Here is a 19,100-nt window from a genome sequence, read left to right as displayed (position 1 = left end):
TGTTTGGACACAGAGCCACAACCCAGTGAGGATGTGCGTCCTGACGCAATGATGGGGCCAGACTGCAGGCACGCGGTTCACGTTCGAGCGCGATTAATTGCCCGTTTGTGAATAAAATGCATTATTGTCACAATCCGAGCACAGCTTTTACACGTTTATTTTTTTTACATTCTTCTTTTTTTTTACATTCTCGCTGATTTCTTTAAGCGTGTTGGCTATAGTCATCAGGGTTGAGGCAATTTTATCAAGCGTGTTAGCCATCCTTTCTTGATTGTGCAACACGGCGTCAGAAATCAGGCGTGGAGAGGCAAGCTTTGGGCATTTCGCTTTGGGCATTTGGCTGCTTTTTGCTCTGTCTACGGGGTCCTGCTGCAGTTCCTTTTATGGGCATTAGTGGGCGGTGACTTATGCTAATCGTATGTTAATTAGACTCGCCTGGCACGCGCTTTCAATTTACGAACAGATGGCATTCATCAATCTAAGAACACATCTGCGAACAATTCTGGGGCTTACGAACGCGTTGATGAATCCGACGTAGGGTTTTCTTAAAAAACTTCTTAAGGACAACTTAAGAAAGAATCTAAGAAGATTCGTAAGAACATATTGGTGAATCGGGCCCATTATTCGGCAGCATGGGATAAATTTTCATTGTTATGCTGATGACGCTCAGCTTTATTTATCCATGAAACCAGAGGAGACAGAGAAGTTAGTGAAGCTTCAGACCTGTCTTAAAGACATAAAGTCTTGGATGTCTTCAAATTTCCTCCTCCTTAACTCAGGATAAACTGAGGTCATGGTGTTTGCTCCTGAACCTCTTAGGGATAGATTAGATCACATGATCACTCTAGATGGTATCTCATTAACATCTAGTCTCTCTGTGAGGAATCAAGGAGTAACTTTTGACCAAAATCTCTTCTTCAACTCACACATTAAAACAGTCACAAGAAGTGCCTTTTTTCATCTGAGGAACATCACAAAGATCAGGAAACTACTGATGCAGCATGATGCTGAAAAGTTAGTCCATGCATTTGTTACTACCAGGCTGAACTATTGTAATTCTTTATTATCGTGGTGTCCAAACAACTCTTTAAGAAGCCTCCAGTTGACCCCAAATGCTCCAGCCAGAGTTCTGACAGGTATTGACAAAAGAGATCACATAACTCCTGTATTGGCGTCTCTTCATTGGCTGCCCGTTAAATTTAGAATAATTTTTAAAACACTTCTTATGGTCTTAAGGCCCTCAGAGGCCTAGCTCCATCCTATCTGGAGGAGCTAGTGACACCTTACCAGCCCAATAGACCGCTCCGCTCTCAGAATGCTGGTCTACTTGTGGTCCCCAGAGTTTCTAGGGGTAGAATGGGGGGCCGAGCTTTTAGCTACCAGGCCCCCCTGTTATGGAACCAGCTCCCTGTCCAGGTACGGGAGGCTGACTCCATCACTACTTTTAAGATTAGGCTTAAAACCTACCTCTTTGAAAAAGCGTATTGTTACTAATTCTGTAGTTCCAGTTACTATCATAGACAGACAAACTATCATACTTAGGGTTTCGTCTAATCATTAGGTTAACATCTTAGCTATGCTGTTATAGGCCAAGGCTGCCGGGGTCCAGAAACATGAAACAGGCCTCTGTCACCCCACTGGGTCATGGTTTCCTCTCCTCTCCTCTCCTCTCCTCTCCTCGTCAAGTAGACTAGCGATGCTATTTCTTGTGTAGTTTTTGTGCTTCTCTCTACATGAGCCTGGTCCTGCTCAAGGTTTCTTCCTGTTAAAGGGGAGTTTTTCCTTGCCACTGTTGCTTGAAGGGGGTTAGGCCCTGGGATTCTGGAAAGCGCCTTGAAATAATTTTGATTGTAAAAAACGCTATATAAATAAAGATTGATTTGATTTGATTTGATGTGGACCAACTGATTTTAACTCTGAGTTTGTCCTTTTTATTCAGGCTTGCTCTACCACAACTCTCTCTATTTGTACCATATTTCATGTTTTTATTGGTGTTTGATAACACCACCTACACTGTGGGTGTCACTGTATATATCTAAACCCTTAGTACAAACTATAAATATTGATTTAACCATCAGAAAGTTTATTTCTTTGCCTTTTTAAGGATGGGACACAGGCCTTTCATTATGTTTCCCTTTATGTTCCATTTTCTAGATTGGTCACACATACAGCTTTTATGGTCTTGGAAGCTTTTCACCCAGCCAAACTCAGTGGGCTGCATTCACCAATATGTTCTTAAGAATCTTCTTAGATTCTTTCTTAAGTTGTTCTTAAGAAGTTTCTTCAGAAAACCCTACGTCTGATTCATCAACACGTTCGTAAGCCTCAGAATTGTTCGCAGCTGTGTTCTTAGATTGATGAATGCCATCTGTTCGTAAGTTGAGAGCGCGTGCCAGGTGAGTCTAATTAACATACGATTAGCATAAGTCACCGCCCACTAATGCCCATAAAAGGAACTGCAGCAGGACCCTGTAGACCAGGGGTGGGGAACCCTTTTCATATCGAGGGCCATTTCAATTTTTATAAAGTCCTCCGAGGGCCATACTATTATGAACACATACCTAGGGATGCAAAAAAAAGACAAAAAAAAAAGTCTATAACCACTGTGTTACTAAGTCTCATGATTGCTGCATTTGAGTTTTAATTATTTATTTAGCACACATGCATATAAAATCACCAAAAAATAGAATAAAATGACAAGTAAAATATGTTTTCATGATCATACAAAACAATAAAAAGAGGTGCAGAGTTGAGGCAAGAGACCCGTAAGGGCCTGTTCGGGGCCTCTACTCACAAAAACTGCAATACAACAAGATAATCAAGAAAATAAATGAAGAAAGAAAGATAAAGACAATAATAACAACAACTAGAAAGCACTCGGAGAGCGCAGACCTCCGCCAAGCGCAACAATTCCTGGCATATTGTGATTTCCACCATAAATATTAGTCCCACATATACTTTGACTACATATTTAGATTCCTTGACCATAAAAACATACCGTTAGCCACTGGAATCATAACAATATATGTCTTAGTTCAATAGTTATTCACGAAAAGAAATTCACGCTTTGAAACAATTTTACTTTGTACGGCGCGAGCGCCTCAGCGGCGGCTACGAGGCACTCCTTCACGAACTCTCCTTCGGCGTGAGGTTTCAGCTTCGTGGCTATTAATTCACTCACCACAAAACTTGCACGCGTAATATTCTCTCTGTCGGTACATGGTCGTGTGAAAGCTGCTTGTTGAGCCTCCAAACTCCGGCGAAGAGCGTTAATTTTATCCAAACTCATCTGTCCTTTCAACTCGTCGAGTTTAGCGTGTTTCGCTAAGCATTTTTCGTCCGTGTCAATCAGTCCAGCCCACTACGTACATCACATGCTGTGTTCACTGACCCTGACCTTGAGTCGGACATAACATAATCGTCTGTTTTATCTCAGAAAACGGGAAAATATTTCCTCGTTACGAAAGAAATTTCAGGATACGAAAGGCAAAAATACGCTACCGCTGCTACTCGCAGCTCGCGGAGTTTAGCGAACGGTCCCACTGTATAAGTGCACATATAAAATAAAAAAATCTTATTGCGTTGCGGGCCGGTAGAAATGGTCTCGTAGGCCGTATACGGCCCGGAGGCCGGAGGTTCCCCACCCCTGCTGTAGACAGAGCAAAAAGCAGCAAAATGCCGAAAGCGAAATGCCCAAAGCTTGCCTCTCCACGCCTGATTCCTGACGCCGTGTTGAACAATCAAGAAAGGATGGCTAACATGCTTGATAAAATTGCCTCAACCATGATGACTATAGCCAACACGCTTAAAGAAATCAACAAGAATGTAAAAAAAATAAGAATGTAAAAAGAATAAAAACGTGTAAAAGCTGTGCTCTGAAACCGGTCTCTCTTATTTTTTCTTTTTGAAGTGAATCAAGACTGTTAGACTAAAATTGTGACAATAATGCATTTTATTCACAAACAGGCAATTAATCGCGCTCAAACGTGAACCGCGTGCCTGCAGTCTGGCCCCATCATTGCGTCAGGACACACATCCTCAGGGGGTTGTGGCTCTGTGTCCAAACACATCCAGCGCCCCTTTAAAATGCCGATGGTGCGTTCATTGGTAGAGCGACTGCGCGCATGCATCTGATTGAATAAAATTTCCTGTGGAGTCTGAGGGTTGGTCAGTGGTGTCAACAACCAGGGAGCCAGGGCATATCCTCGATCCCCTAATAAAATAAATCAAGATAAAATCAAATAAAAAGACAGTTTTGGCATGGTTTCCAATTTGGTTGATTAAAGTTAAGTCATTGGCACATTTACGTAATTTTAAAATTCTCCTTGAATCACCAAAAATAGGAAATAAATAAATAAATAAATGACAGAATTATCATTGTAATATTGAATTTTATTGAACTGCACAAGATAAGAAAACACAACCATGCCAACATGTCGGCACTGAAATGTGCGTAAGAGTACTCCTGAGTGTTTGTAGGATTTGTTCTTACCTACGCATAAATCCAGGATAAGAAGAAATTGGTGAATGCCACAATCTTCGTAAAATGTTCGTAAGTGGGACTTAAGAACAAATTTGTTCGTAAGAACGTTTCGTGAATCTGGCCCAGGCTGAGCGGAGCAGCTTCCAGACTCTCCCCCGTCGGGCGATTGACACACACCTGTAAATGATCTCCAGCCAATCATCCACACCTGCTGTTCGCTTTAAAAGCCTGTTCAACTCTCCAATCATCGCCAATTCGTTGTTAACCCCCCCATGGTACAGCCTGGATTCTCAAACGCCGTATGCAAGTTTGTGTTTTCGTTCCTGTTTTCCAGTTTGGAACTGATTGTTCGTCTCTCCCGCAGATCGCCTTTCGGACGCCTGTTCGCGCTGCCCAGCCTGCTCCAGCTTGACCATGTTTGTCTGCTTTCAGCACCACTTAGTTTTGCTCTGAACCAGATTTTCAGTAAATCTGATTTTCAACCTCACCGTGTCTGCATTTGATTCGTGTCTGCAGTGCTAATATTATGCACAAGCTTTTCAGAACGCAGTGAGGACTGACGCTACATTTTAGATGAGTTATGTTTACGTTGGCCTTTTTCTCCCACATTTCACTAAAGCTGCAGCAGAAAAGGCCAAAAGACCTGTGAAACAGAGCCGGCCAGCTTCTGCACACAAGTATGTCAGACGCACCACTCCATCGTTGATGGCAAGATCGCTGTCTGAACCACACATCGAGGTGACTCTTTGCTCCATATCCTGGGGACGCCACACTAAAGTGTGCCAATACGAAAACGTACACTAACATGCTGGTTATATTCAAGGTTCCGGTAGCGGCTCCCGAGAGGACAACCGCCGTGATGGATGCAGCGCCTCAGCCCTGTCGGCCCACAGCAACATCGGCAGCACAACCGGAGGTAATCCGTTGAAAACAAGCTCAAGTTTGAGTATTCCGTGACTATATGTCGGATATAATCGTGTGTTTTCTTATTAGGTGACATACGAGCGATGGCACCAAATGTGGGAGTCTGCTCCCAATGGGCTGATGTTGCATGGCTGAAAGAGAATGAAACCAATGGACTCTTCCAGAGGGCTGCATCCTTTCAGGACAAACATGAAAAGATGAAGTGGAGGAAGGTCCTGAAGGATGACAGGATGTGGTTTCATCCTGTGGTTTCAGACATACTGTCCAAACAGCAAAAAGTCATCTCCAGGACTTGAAGGCCAGACTTTTGACACTTTTGCAGACTTTCAAAGGGCTGTGGACATTCTTTTGGGACCTAATTTCCAGGTGTAAGCAAAGAAAATTGGAGTGTTTTATTGACTGCACTTGACAATAAATGCTTCTTTGAATACAATGCACATGTCTCATTTGTATTCTTTCACGCACAGGGATGACTTTCCAGTCCACACCCAAGACATGCAGGACCTTGAGGCCATTAAAAAAGTAATAAAATAAGGCTGTCAACAGGTCATGGCCACAGCTTTTTCATTTTTATTTTGTAGCACTCATTGGGAAATTAAGTGTTCTTGCTCTTCAGTGTCACCTGGGTGGGGCCACCTCTCTTTAATCACAGTCAGTGCTTTATTCATTTCCAAACATAGGATAACTCCATTTCCAAGACACCTGGCAAAGTCTTCTGGGCCACCACAATGTAGGAACCTGCAAGGGACGAATGACAGCATCATCACTGTTTTTCTTGCACGACAAATGTTATTCCTCAACTACAGCAAGCAACAACAGGCCCGGGCATGGTATTCTTTACTTTCCCTCCGCCATCTTTTCAATTTCTGACTGCACCTAATGGCACAAATAACATCACTTGTGTGTTCAAATACTACTACACCCACAGACTGTCATCGCTTTGCCCTGCATTCATTTTTTCCATCCAGCAGATGGCTCAATAGCTTGATGGCTTCAACTTCAATGAAAGATTTTGTCAGATATTTATAATCATTTGGGACATTTGACATGCCAAGAGCAGTTAGGCACTTTATGCTCGTGGTTCAAAAACTTGACTTTGCCACAATTTGTCTACACTTGTCTACACTTGTTTTGTAAGTCGTACGAGCCGAGGGCCTTGTCCCCTCAATGGACGGGGTGACGTGCAATGAGGTTTGAGGTTGGGGAGGCACTGACCCATTAGTCAGATTTACAAACATACAGTATGATGCTAAGTCATTGACTGGCACCGGCTCAAAATCACAATAACACACAGTATGATGCTAGAATAAAACATTTCAACACACTTAGCACACAATTAACAGCACTGCAGAGCAGACACTAGACAGTATATCTTACCTTTACTTGTAAATAAAATCCATTCGGTTTTCCTTCTGGACAAAGATCTCGCTTTGTTGAAGAAGTCCTCCTTTTTCTCTTTTTCTTTGAGTTTTAAAAGTCTTTCTCAATTGAGATAATTGCCAGGGAAGAAAGTCGTCCTTGGTCCTATTCCAACTGTATGTTTTGATTATTTTCAATGCAGAAAATGACCTTTCCACAGACACCGCCGTTACAGGTATAGTTAGCACCAGGTGGAGTAACTTTGTTTCTTCAGGAAGAGTCCCGCTCAGATCCTTCCGGGCTAAAAAGATGAGAAGCTGGCCTGGAGATTTGCATTCACTCCTCACCTGTTGTGAACCATACAGTCCAAATGAGATCAGACACTAGCCTGACAAGGTCAAAAAACCTGTCATACTTTGATGATGGGCTCTGCAGTTTGGTGTCATCAAAGCGTTGTGACATTTCCTGAAATTTAGCACAATCTACTAATCCAAAGAAAGCCAGGGCACCAAAATGATCAAACCTAGCTTTCATTTGTTCACTGACATTTTTGAGAATTATGAAAAACGTCTGTTTCCTGTCATCTTTGACTGAACAGTTACTTTACCTTCTCTCATTATCTGTCAGACCCAGTGTGTTGCATCTCTGCTCAAAGGGTTTCTATGCGATTTCATGTTTGTCTTCAATCTTTGGCATCGTCCCTTGATCCTGCCCCCTAAATGCACTGTGAAAATTCTGGTCTTTGGAAAAAACACTGGGGGTGTACCGGTAAATGTCAAGAAAGACTAGAGACAGACAGGGCACCAAAACATAAACAGAATCCACCCAGTCTGTGAAGTTTAACAATAAGCTTGTGATTCTCTCTTCACCTTTCCACTCTGTCTGCTCTCCTCCCAAAATCTCCATCAGGTGATGAATTATTTTCTCCCTTTTTAGGTTAATTTTATCCTAGCTACACTCCAATCTTCATAACTCTCCAGCTTCCTAATTGGCTACCTGATGATAAAGGTTCAGTGAAGAACACCTTCTTATCAACTCACGTACTCCAACATCCATCGTTGACTGTTGGGTTCAGGTGTGTTTTTTTTTTTTTTTTTTTTTTTTTAAAATAATTTAAATAAACAGCTCTATTTAATAAAGTGTTTCCCAAATAAAACATCATAAAAATAAAAATAAAACACATAGAATGATTTACTATTTTGAACCATGAGTTTTATGCAATTTTTGAATGAATGAAGCAAAAGAAGCACTTTAAGTAGAAGAAAATTCAGGTAATTTTGAAAACTTTTTTTGGGTGCCAGTAAAAGTCACACCATTATGAAATATGTACACGTACATATAAGAATCTGTGTAAGCATTCAAACCAATTTACTGTATCATTCAAACAAGATAAATGTGTAATTTTAATCAAGATACATTTATTTTAAAATAACCAGTAAAAGGATGGTGCCTTCATGTACTGTAGGAATTTTCTTGAAGAATAATTTAATCGGCGAGATTTTGTTCTAATTAAAATATTTGTATGGATATCTTATCAATCATATCAATCGTCAATCATATTGACGGCGACAAAAGATCTTTGGCGTAGGTGCTTGATATTCAAATCAAATTTGCTTAGTTTATATGTAAAGAACTATGAAGATAACTTGGAAAATCACTTTTACGTTTAATGTTTATAACAGTGTTGTCCCACCCAGTCCTACGAGGACCCCAATCAGCAAAATCTGCTGTCTTACCAGGTAGAAAACTGTTCTGAACTAGAACTGAGGAAACCTCTTGGATGAAAGGCGAAAGGTCTCATCTAAACTGTTCTTTCTGTCACCATTATACATGTTATACACCGTAGGACAGAAATTCTTGATGGAGTTGGGTCTTCCTATGACTGCGTGGTATATATCTACTGGATGTTAAAGAATTCGAGCATGCATGAAAGCTTCATGCAGCCTTCCCCCTACCCATCCCCCCACCCCCCAGTCAGTGGCGATCCGCGCACGGTGCGCAGAACCAAAGCTCCCAGTGCTCTGCTGCTTCTGCTCCGAGAGAAACATGCGGATCCACTGCCTATATTAATCACACGAATTTATCTCTCTTTGGAATTCGCGCTTTCTGTGCGTAAAGACGTAGACACTGGATGCGGGAGAGTAAAGGCGCAGGTCGGAGGGGAAATGAAATGTTTGGAGATAATTTTGGCTACGTGAACAAGTGGAAAGTTTTCTGGCTGCTAGCACAAGTGAAGCGGCGCCTGTCCGCGGAGGTCTACACGCAATCCGGTGAGTTCTGGACACCAAACTCTCCTCCATACGGCCCCTTGACGGCTTTTTAAATGTTGTTATTAGCCACCTGAGGTCAGTCGTCGTCCGGTAGCCGGTGGTTACGTCGGGTGGGTGCACGGCGCCAGTCCGCTGAGACCTGCGTCTCCTCTCTCCGTGAGGAGCAGCGCCATTTAACCCCCACCCACACCTTCTCCTGCACCGACTGGTAAAGTCTCAGAACTTGGTTCTGGCCTTTAGTCTGTCGGCGGGTCTTTCTGCACTTGAATGTTTCGTTGGCTCGAAATGCACCTGCGGGTTAACTAAGTTGAAATAGTTTGTGAGATCTCTTCGTCATAATGACCAGGACTCGTCTGACGGTCTCCTGGCTGCTTCACCATCTGCTTTCATGAGCTCATCATCAAAAGGATGGATTATGATAGAGCAGCAAATCCCCCTCACAATGAGGACGATGATGTCATGGTTGCCTGTGTTGAAACATTGGGTTAAAGTTAAACAGTCCCTACACAGTTCCAGGGTGCACTCACACTAGCAAACCGTGCCCAAGCACAGATTCTCCTCAAAGTGCGGATTTGTGTGCTAGTGCCTCAATTGGAAGAAGTGCGCTTGGGTTCCAGAAGGTTTGCGAGCATGACTGCAAGGCAGTTGGGATGAACGGGGGAGGGGGACATCCTTGCTTTAGCATGGAACCATTACCATGTCTGCCAACTCGTCCGTGAATCACCATCACGGTCCAAAAATGCTTTGCCATGGTTCTCTAGGTTCCTCCCAGTTGCGACTACACACAGCAGACTGCAAGCAACTCTGTGGGATGCTACTGCTACCCTGTCAGTGAACTACAGGCATTATGTAGCACGTGCACAGATAACAGAGAGCATCTTGCCATCCACACGTTCATGTAAGTGACTCACAGCTGAGCTATCTGCAGATGGTAGTCCGGCTACATTCAGATATACATTTTCTGGGCCGATTTAAGTTGAGCTAAGGCATCCACATACGTATTATGTAATCTTGCGTGTGTGTAAACGCACTGTTTTCTCATGACCAGGAGACATGATGTCGCAGAGTCACAGGATAGACAGAGGTCTTCTTGCAACGTATTAGGGACCAAAAATGCTTGGGATAGGCAATTATTTTTCAGACAAGGTCATCTTTGCAAACGAGGCCTCCTGACAGTTTTGTTTTCTGGCTACTTCATTTCTCCAGTTGAAATACTTTTGTTGTATCATTATCTCAAAGCATTTTTTTTTTATTTGTAATGGATATCAGACTCATGTTTTGGATGGATATTGGACTTGTGCAAACAGCAGAGCTCTGCCTCTTCCTCCTGTCTGTCTGTCTGTCTGTCTGTCTGTCTGTCTGTCTGTCTGTCTGTCTGTCTGTCTGTCTGTATTTTTTTTGTTTTTTTTAATAGTTCCTGACTATGTAACAAAAAAGTTTCTAACAGGTAGTTCAAACTCCTCTAAAGCCTGGTTCCTCCCAGCAGGTGTCAAGAGCTCCTCCAGTCAGGAATCCAGATGAACTACTCCATTTAATTATGTTACCATGCATTAAGTCAATAACCCTATCAGAGAACTCCAACAGATGTACCAAGATTAGCAATAATCTGGTAATGCTTCCAAGTTAAATAGGAGAGATGATAGCACAACTGAGGCATTATGTTGTCTCTTGCATAGATGTCATGTTGGAACTTTTTGGTTTTACCAAAGCAGATCTGAATCTAGTTGATAGAAGCACAAGACCTAATTTGTGATGAAATTCTGCACATTTTATCAGCGCCACGTGTTTTCACAATTCACCTCGTGTCATTCTCTGTGGATCTGAGTCTCTTCAGGCTGGCCTGGAAAGTTGGAGGGTTTGGATTAAATGCTCTTTGAGACCTGCAAGGCTTTTTTTTTTCTTTTTTTTTTTTTGGAATATCCAGCCTAGTCGCATGCCAGCCAAAACCGAGAGGTGTAGTTACACTTCAAACACATGGTGTTTACATTTGAACCATGCGAGGGCTGACTGTTCAATAAAGTGTAAGCTACATTTTCACCCTGCTACAATCACAGATAAATGATGGTGTTGACCCATTTGTGTGTCGTATACTAACGTGACCGCTTAGGTGTTGGAGGAATTGTGGTTGAGCATGGTTTGCTAAGGCTGATGTGCGTTTGAGGCAGCGGGGGTGAGGGTAGGAGAGACAGTCATGCTTTGGCACAACACATTTATTTATTCTCAAATGTTTGCGGTGATCTCCTTTGCCTTCTTCAACAGTGGTTTCTACACATTCAGCCCAATGGTAATAATGAACTTGCTTTAAATTGAGCTTAACCTGACCATCATCAGTGACAAATTAATTGCCCTCCCCTCATGTACCCTCAGCTGATAGGGGTTCCTTTCACTTTGTTTTAGGAAACACACACACACTGTCTCTCTTTTTGCTGAGGGAGGATGGGTAAGGCGGGTGAGGGGAGTAGCCTCGCCTCCATTGTTTCTTTTGTTGGAGATGATGATGAAAAGATGAGACTGCAGAGGATTGTGGGAGATTAACTTTCTTAACTTTTGTTCCTCTTCAAGTATGGAAGAGGAGTTTGGATGAGATATCCAGTGAGATCTTTCAACATAAACTTTTCAAGTTTCCTGATGGGATTTTTTTTTTAATCAATTACTTGAAATGTAAGACTGTGTGATAACAGTCTAATGCTAATTATCAATATACCAGCACATACTTAACACACTGATGTAGATTAATCCATCATCACAATTTGTGTTTGAGCAGTCTGTCCAAGAAAAGGTGCCATCATACTTGCACAAATAGGCAATTGATCTGTTTGTGACAGGTAGCAGAAGCAATGGATCATTTCCATCTCGAAATACCACACTAGTGGGAAGCATGCGCCAATTGTGGATTCTGCTAGCATGTTGGCTAATGCCTCACCCAGTTTGTGACAAATCACCCTCCCATAGCTTCTCAGTCCGCTTGCTCATGCAAAGTGAAATGTGATTAATATAGGTTAAACATGAATATAATAAATTTTGATTAAATTAATCCACAAAAAAACTGTGATTAATCTGATTTTAAATTTAAGGGTGTGACACCATGATTTAGTTCTTATTTACTTTGTTCTATTATTGTTTTACTTCTGGTTGTTTGTTGAACATTTTTCATTTTGTCATTTAGTTTTTGTCAATTGATTACATTTATTATTATCTGTTAATTATCCGTGTTCTTCACTAATTAATAAAAAACACTACACTGCCTCTGGTGAACACTAACAACCCTACAATTCAAATTTAAAGATTTTTGTCTTATTGTGAATCCGTGTTTCATTATTTTTCTATATTGATTCTTAGATTCAAGATGTACTTTATTCATTGTAGTTAATTGTAGTAACAGCCTAATGTGGATTAATATAACTGTAGTGTAGGTTTTGTATTTATTTATTTATTAATTTATATATATATATATATATATATATATATATATATATATATATATATATATATATATATATATATATATAAAATAAGCATATATACATAAATAGAGAATAAAATAGAAATACAATTAGAACATAAACATTAAACAATTATTGTTATTGAATGGGTTAGGATGAATTATAGAGTCTGATGGCGGACGGCAGGAATGACTTCCTGTACCGTTCCTTAGAGCAGCGAGGCTGAAGGAGTTTCAGCCTGAAGCTGCTTCTCAGTTTGTCCACTGTGTTATGGAGGGGGTGGGAGGGATTGTCCATGATTGTCCGCAATTTAAACACCATCCTGTTCCTCACCACCTTGTCCAAGTTTGCAAGTTTACAGCCAACAATAGACCCTGCCTTTTTAATGAGTTTTTTGAGTTGGATGTTGGCATCCTTAGCTTTAATGCCTGCTTCCCAGCACAGTACAGCAAAGAAGATGGGACTAGCCATGACAGACTGATAGAAACATGTGGAGCATCCTGCTGCAAACACTGAAGGACCTGAGTCTACTGAGGAAGTAGAGTCTGTAGAGATTGACAATGATCACAGAAATACAAAGTTGAGTCCTAAATTAAACTATAAAAAGTTTAAACCTTTCCATTCACAGAACATTTACAATTCCTTCTACAAAATGACAGCAGCATTACAACAAAGCTTATTATTTTGAGGATTTTCTGCTTTAAACTATTAATTTTTTCACTCCTAGAAACAAACTGGTTTTTACTGGCCCATGTCAAACTCCTGCTTGTGCATGTATCTGCGTGATTTGAGTGATATTTTCTAGGTTTGTGTGGATACATGCCCGTATATATGGGAGATAAGGATAAAATCAATGGAATAATGGAATATCATTTACATGAGGGGAAGTACCTAACATTTCTTTTGAACCCCTGAGGCAACAATGTTAGTCCCACCCTCATATGTGTGCAACTTTGTGTGTGTTCGTGAGTCTCTGTGTGTGTTAAAGCCAGGAGCCTGTTGCTTAGTTGCAGCTCTGAAAGCCATTGAAGAACAGTGAGTGCTCAGTTTCCACAGTCACCCTCCCCCCAAATGCCCTGGGAGGAGGGCCTGTGTGTCCTGGGAAAAGTGGGATCGCTATGGAGAACTGAAGACGAGTGTTGGACAGGGGTATTCAGAGTTCAGGACCTGGACTGCTCTGGTTTGTGTCTTCTTGTGAAGCCAATGAAATGACCTTGATAATACAAAGGGTTTAAATATAAGCACATTACACATTGTATTAATATAATCTCTTCAATTAAGAAAACTTTAAAATAAATGTCCCTAAAACATTTAAAACTAGTAAAGAAGACCTTTTGAGATGGGAAACACGTCTGCTGTCTTTGTGGGGCCAAGGGGAGATAAATAAGATGGATATCTTTACCTGACCTTGGTTCATGATGGTATCAATCCCACTTGAATTATGGGTCAAAGAAACCAAAAAAATCTCTTGACAATGTTTCTCTGGGGGAACAAAAAGCAACAAATCAGCCTTTGCAATCTTGTAAGGCACAGAAATGAAAGGGGTTAGGTTAGGACTACCTGAAATACATATACGCATACTGACTAGCTTTTAATGGCAAAGGTTTCTCCTTGTTTTTGTAGTCAGATGGATGAAGTCTTAACAACAATGTACAAAATGTTTACATGATAAAATGATACAGATGGTTTGAATAACTGTCTAAAAGACTATAGAATGAATAATGATGGAGTGTGCAGACTCACACCAAAGGTCTTGAAAAGAGATGGTCAAGATGGACTTGAGTGATACTTAAGTTAATACTTAAGTGAGAGGATATTTGTAGTTTGTAATGATACAGTAAGTCCATGTATTCAAAAATGAATACAGTTCAATTCAAATATGAATATATGTACTGGCTCTATGTGTATTCAAATATTAATTTCAATTTGCATTTCATTGGGGAAATGTTGACAATCACTGTCTAAGTAGTCAACTATGTCAAAATCTAATTCCTGTTTAATGTGTTTGAGTTGTGGTTAGAGTTTGGGGTTCTTTAATAAACTCAGCAATAAGGAATTAGATAGAGTAAGCCCAATACCTCCAGCATTACTTCAGATTTGACCTGGATCCTGTTTTTAGGTGAAATCATCTGGGTTGGTCTGCTTGTTTTGGTTCAATTTTATGCTGGCAGGTTCTTTATATCTGACTTGCATAATAGGTTCAAACTTTAAAAATCTGCCTCTATTCCTGAACAGAATCAAAAACCTCACTGAGATCTATTGACAGACTGAAACTTTGACAAAGAACCCTGTCTGTTTTTTGAAGGGAGGGATTAACATTTTCTGTTTTTGCTTGGTGGGAATAATCTTTTCCATCCAGCCCACTTTAGCAGTCTTAATCTGGCTACTGATGAACCGGGCTTCTGTTTCCAGAACTGTGGAGCTTTCACAGGGGTGGGGCCACCCCCCCCCCCCCCCCCCCACCCCCCCCATCCCTCCTCCACACCAAGCAGCACTTAAATTTGGAGTGGAAAGAAAATGTGTTCAGCAGGTCCAGTTTGCTGTTGGTTGTTCCTCCGGCTTGATTAGAGAGAGCAGCCAGTTGAAACAGTTGATCAAAGCATTCAGCAGAGAACAATCATAGACAATGAATCAACAGCAACCAGTTAAAATGTCCCCCTGTCCAGGGCTAACCTGTACCCATTACACCACCTGTCAAACAAACGTTGACACATCCTTACACACATCTAATGCACCCAGTTACCCGCCCTCCTGTCCACTCTGATCAATAACAATCAATAAATAATGGTCACAGAGCTGAGAGGTGACTTTCAGTGAGAACAAATCTGACCGAAACCAGAAGCTTTCAGATGCCAACATGGCTGCTGGACAGGACAGGTAAACAAACCGGTAATGAAAAACTCGTCAAAAAAGAACCAAAACATCCATCCAGGTTTTGAGGCTGTATCCCAAAGCTGCTCATGATGGAAGACAAAGTTTCATTGTTTATCTTCAAAAAGGGAACAAATACCAGTCTGCAAAATGCTTTAAAATAATTTAATCAATATCTTTTGATAGAAGTGTCCAAGTCTGCAGGTCATTTTAGCAACATTTTAAACTTTTGTGTTGAGCTACGGATCCCGGCATTGTTTTGATTATGAACTTGAATTCCACATTTAAACCTCTGACTGTGTTTAGATAATTCAAGCTAAAACACTGAAATAAATGGAAATATTTCTGTTGTACACAAACCTGGAACTAACATCTGTAGGGCGGAATGATACAATGCTAACATAGGAGCTTGAGGGATTCTATTTTTGCATTTGTGTTGGTATTGATTCAGAGATTTGAAATCTATAGAAATAAGATTTTTATGTTTGTGGGGGAAAAAACAGTTTGGAAAAATCTCCATTTTGTGAGACTGTACTTCAATCTGGTTATAGTTTATCTAAATGGTGGTCAGACGCTGGCTCTCTGTTCTCTGATACTTTAATGAAAAGTTTCCTGCAGCGCTTTATTGATGATGCATGTACAGTCTGCTGCTCATTGAGCATGAACAAACTGACTGTGATGACCCAGTGACCTCTTAACCTGCATAGTAGCAGCGGACCGATTGCTGTTGTGGTCATGTTAGCGTTGCTGCAGGACACTCTTACATCGACCTGGTGCCGCGCGAGTGGCAGCCTGATACAGCAGCGCCTGCTCACCTTCGAGCTTTTCTTTACTTTTTCTTCTTTTCTCCGCTCCTACTACTTTTGTTTTTTGTGTTCGGTTTGGTTTCATTTATATTCATCATGTACGCAAGACTTGTGGAGTTTGCACTGGTGGCTCTACTTGTTTTTTTCACTTTTTGTTACCGCGTCCGAAGACCTATCGCAGAGCCACGGCTCGCTTGTTTACAGCAGGGGCCAGCTGTTCGCCCTGCGGAGCTCTGCGGCACTGCCTAAGGAGCGACCCGATGTGCCCCCCGAGCTGAGGAGGAGGAAACGGGGACGCCATGCCGGGGTCAAGCGCCGTGCCAGGAGGAGACGTTATCGGCCTGTCCTGCCCTCCATCATCATGGGGAACGTCAGATATCTCGCCAACAAGATGGATGAGCTGGTGGCGCTGACCTGGCATCAGCGGGAGTACCGGGAGTGCAGCCTGCTGCTGTTCACAGAGACCTGGCTAACCGCGCTAACTCTGGACACGGCCGCACAACTGGACAGATTCACTCTTCTGCGGGCGGACAGTGGTAAGAGGAAGGGAGGAGGACTGGCAGTGTTTGTGAACGATAGATGGTGTACCTCTAGGCACATCACTATCAAGGAGCAGAACTGCAGTAAGGACATTGAACTGTTAGCCGTTAGCATGAGGCTTCACTACCTGCCAAGGGAGTTCACACATGGCCTCGCTGTGGTTGTGTACACCCGCCCCCCCCCCAAACGTCTGTGATGTCCTGCTCTCAGGAGTGAGCAGGCTGCAGACAAAGCACCCTGACGCCCTCCTCCTCATCTCTGGAGACTTCAACCATGCCTCCCCATCATCTTCTTTGCCCAAATTCATCCCCGTACGTCACTTGCCACACCAGGGACAATAAAACACTGGAACTGTTCTATGCCAACACCAAGGAGGCATACCGCTTTTGTGTCTGGAGACAAGAGCTGAAGACTGTGCAGAGGGAACTGAGGAGGAAGATCAGACAGGAGAAGGACAGCTACAGGAAGAAGATGGAGAACCAGATGCAGCAGAACAACATCTGTGGGGTATGGAAGGGACTGAAGACCATCTCGGGCTTCAAGGAGCAGAAGTCCCAACCTGTGGGTGGCCGGGGGTGGGCAAACGACCTGAACTTGTTCTTCAACAGATTTGATCAGGCACCCACCCCTCCCCCAGCCCAGTCTCCTCTGCTGCTACCCCTGCCACTGTCTGTGCCCCCAATCCACTGTTCCTCCTCTCCCCCTCCCCCTCTTTCATGACCTTCAGCTCACATACCTGACACTTCACACTCTGGCCCATGCCCCCCCCCCCCCTCACCAACACCTCCCTGCTCCAGCCTTTTCCTCACAACACACCAGGTGAGGAAGGCGCTAAAAAAGAACAGAGCCAGGAAAGCGACGGGTCCGGTTGGCATCAGCTCCAGGCTCCTGAAGTCCTGGGCAGACCAGCTGTGTGGGATTTTCAGTCACACGTTCAACCTGAGCCTGAAGCTGGGGAGAGTGCCACAGCTGTGGAAGACGTCCTGCATCATCCCAGTGCTGAAGACACCGCACCCCAAGGAGCTCAACAACTACAGGCCGGTAGCTCTGACGTCTCATCTGATAAAGACGCTGGAGAGACTCATCCTTGCTCACCTGTGCCCACTGGTGAGCTCCTTCATGGACCCGCTGCAGTTCGTCTACCAGCTGAGCATCGGGGTGGATGATGCCGTCACTGACAGCACTGGGCAGCTCCTTCAGTGAGCGGCTGCTCCACCCTTGCTGCGAGGAGAGGTATCGCAGATCTTTCCTGCCGGCTGCTGTCAGACTGCACAATAAACATAATGCCCGCTAACACACACTGAATATTATATATTCTGACATGTATATTGTATTCACCCTCTGTACTATGTACAGGTATACGGAGTATCCATTTATCTGGATTTTAGTATATATACATTCTCCTTGTATAGTCTCTATTCTATCCCTATTTTATTTTCTCTGCGTGCTCTTGCTGTTGTTGCGATGTAAATTTCCCCGTGTGGGACAAATAAAGGACCTGAATCTGAATCTCTTTAATGTCAGCCCTTGCATTTTTAATCATACATTGAATCTTGTGGAGCAGTTTTCTTAGCATTAGCTTTGTTTGATGCTCATGGCCGAAAACACCTTAAATTACTAGAAACACACGCACGTGACTGTTGCTCCTTTTCCAGTAGCCCTATTTTGTCTATCCAGCCAGATTGTTCCATGCTGATTTTCTTTTTCATGAGATGTTCTTGCACACTGAGACAGCTTAAGATGGACCTTCTCCAGAGCGGGACCAAGAGTGCCTGCTCTGCCCAAAGCAGGCCCAAGCACTGAGTGAGCATCACTTGCCCTGAGCAGCCTCAGCTTTACGTGCCGCTGAAAAGGTGGAAACTCTTTTGCAAGCATAAAAGAAAAAGATATAGGTGGGAGATGAATCTGCTTGTGTGACCCAGATATTGTGTGTGTGTGTGTGTGTATGATGCAATAGTATGGAGAAGAATCAACCAATAGTTGCAACTCCACTGTTGTTGAAGCTGATCTGAAAGGAGTAGAACATGTTCACACTCGATTCTTTGGAATTTTGTTGCTCAAATCTTTTAGCTGCAGGTAAGAATGAGTCCAACTGTTGCTACTGTTTCAAATATCATGAATTGCACTACTGATGACATCACACCCATGTCATCACTGTGTACATTGACGTATTTGTTGATACGATTTCAGTAACATTCGAGTTCAGACGGTATCAATCAATCCACTAAAGACATTGGAGCAACTCTAGTGGCGTTGAGTGATGTAAATTAAAATTTAGCAAAATTAAGACGGAGTTTAATCCTTATTTTTCACTTTATGATGACAAATTTATAAAGTTAAAACTGAACTAGCTAAAGCAGTCAATCAATCAAGGATAATGTGAGTAAGAGGAGGACAGAGAGAT

The 19,100-nt window shown here is 42.4% G+C and overlaps 1 protein-coding gene and 1 long non-coding RNA gene across 6 annotated transcripts in view; one reads left to right on the top strand and one right to left on the bottom strand.

The window, feature by feature from the left end:
• Positions 1 to 5,954: 5,954 nt before the first annotated feature.
• Positions 5,955 to 7,068, bottom strand: LOC115246972 (uncharacterized). Its single transcript, XR_003886077.1, has 2 exons — positions 6,785 to 7,068; positions 5,955 to 6,145 (listed from the first exon to the last, which is right to left on the bottom strand). It is a non-coding gene; the product is annotated as an uncharacterized lncRNA (long non-coding RNA).
• Positions 7,069 to 8,733: 1,665 nt separating this feature from the next.
• plxnb1b (plexin b1b) overlaps positions 8,734 to 19,100 on the top strand; it is a 48,150-nt gene continuing 37,783 nt past the window's right edge. For all 5 annotated transcript variants that reach the window (XR_003885837.1, XM_029825988.1, XM_029825987.1 and 2 more), the window contains exon 1: positions 8,734 to 9,036. The gene's annotated coding sequence lies outside the window, so the exon portion shown is untranslated. The remainder of the gene's footprint in view (positions 9,037 to 19,100) is intronic.

Source organism: Takifugu rubripes, chromosome 19, assembly GCF_901000725.2.
Source record: "Takifugu rubripes chromosome 19, fTakRub1.2, whole genome shotgun sequence".
Classification (NCBI taxonomy): domain Eukaryota; kingdom Metazoa; phylum Chordata; class Actinopteri; order Tetraodontiformes; family Tetraodontidae; genus Takifugu; species Takifugu rubripes.
This window is presented reverse-complemented; position numbering and strand designations above follow the sequence as displayed.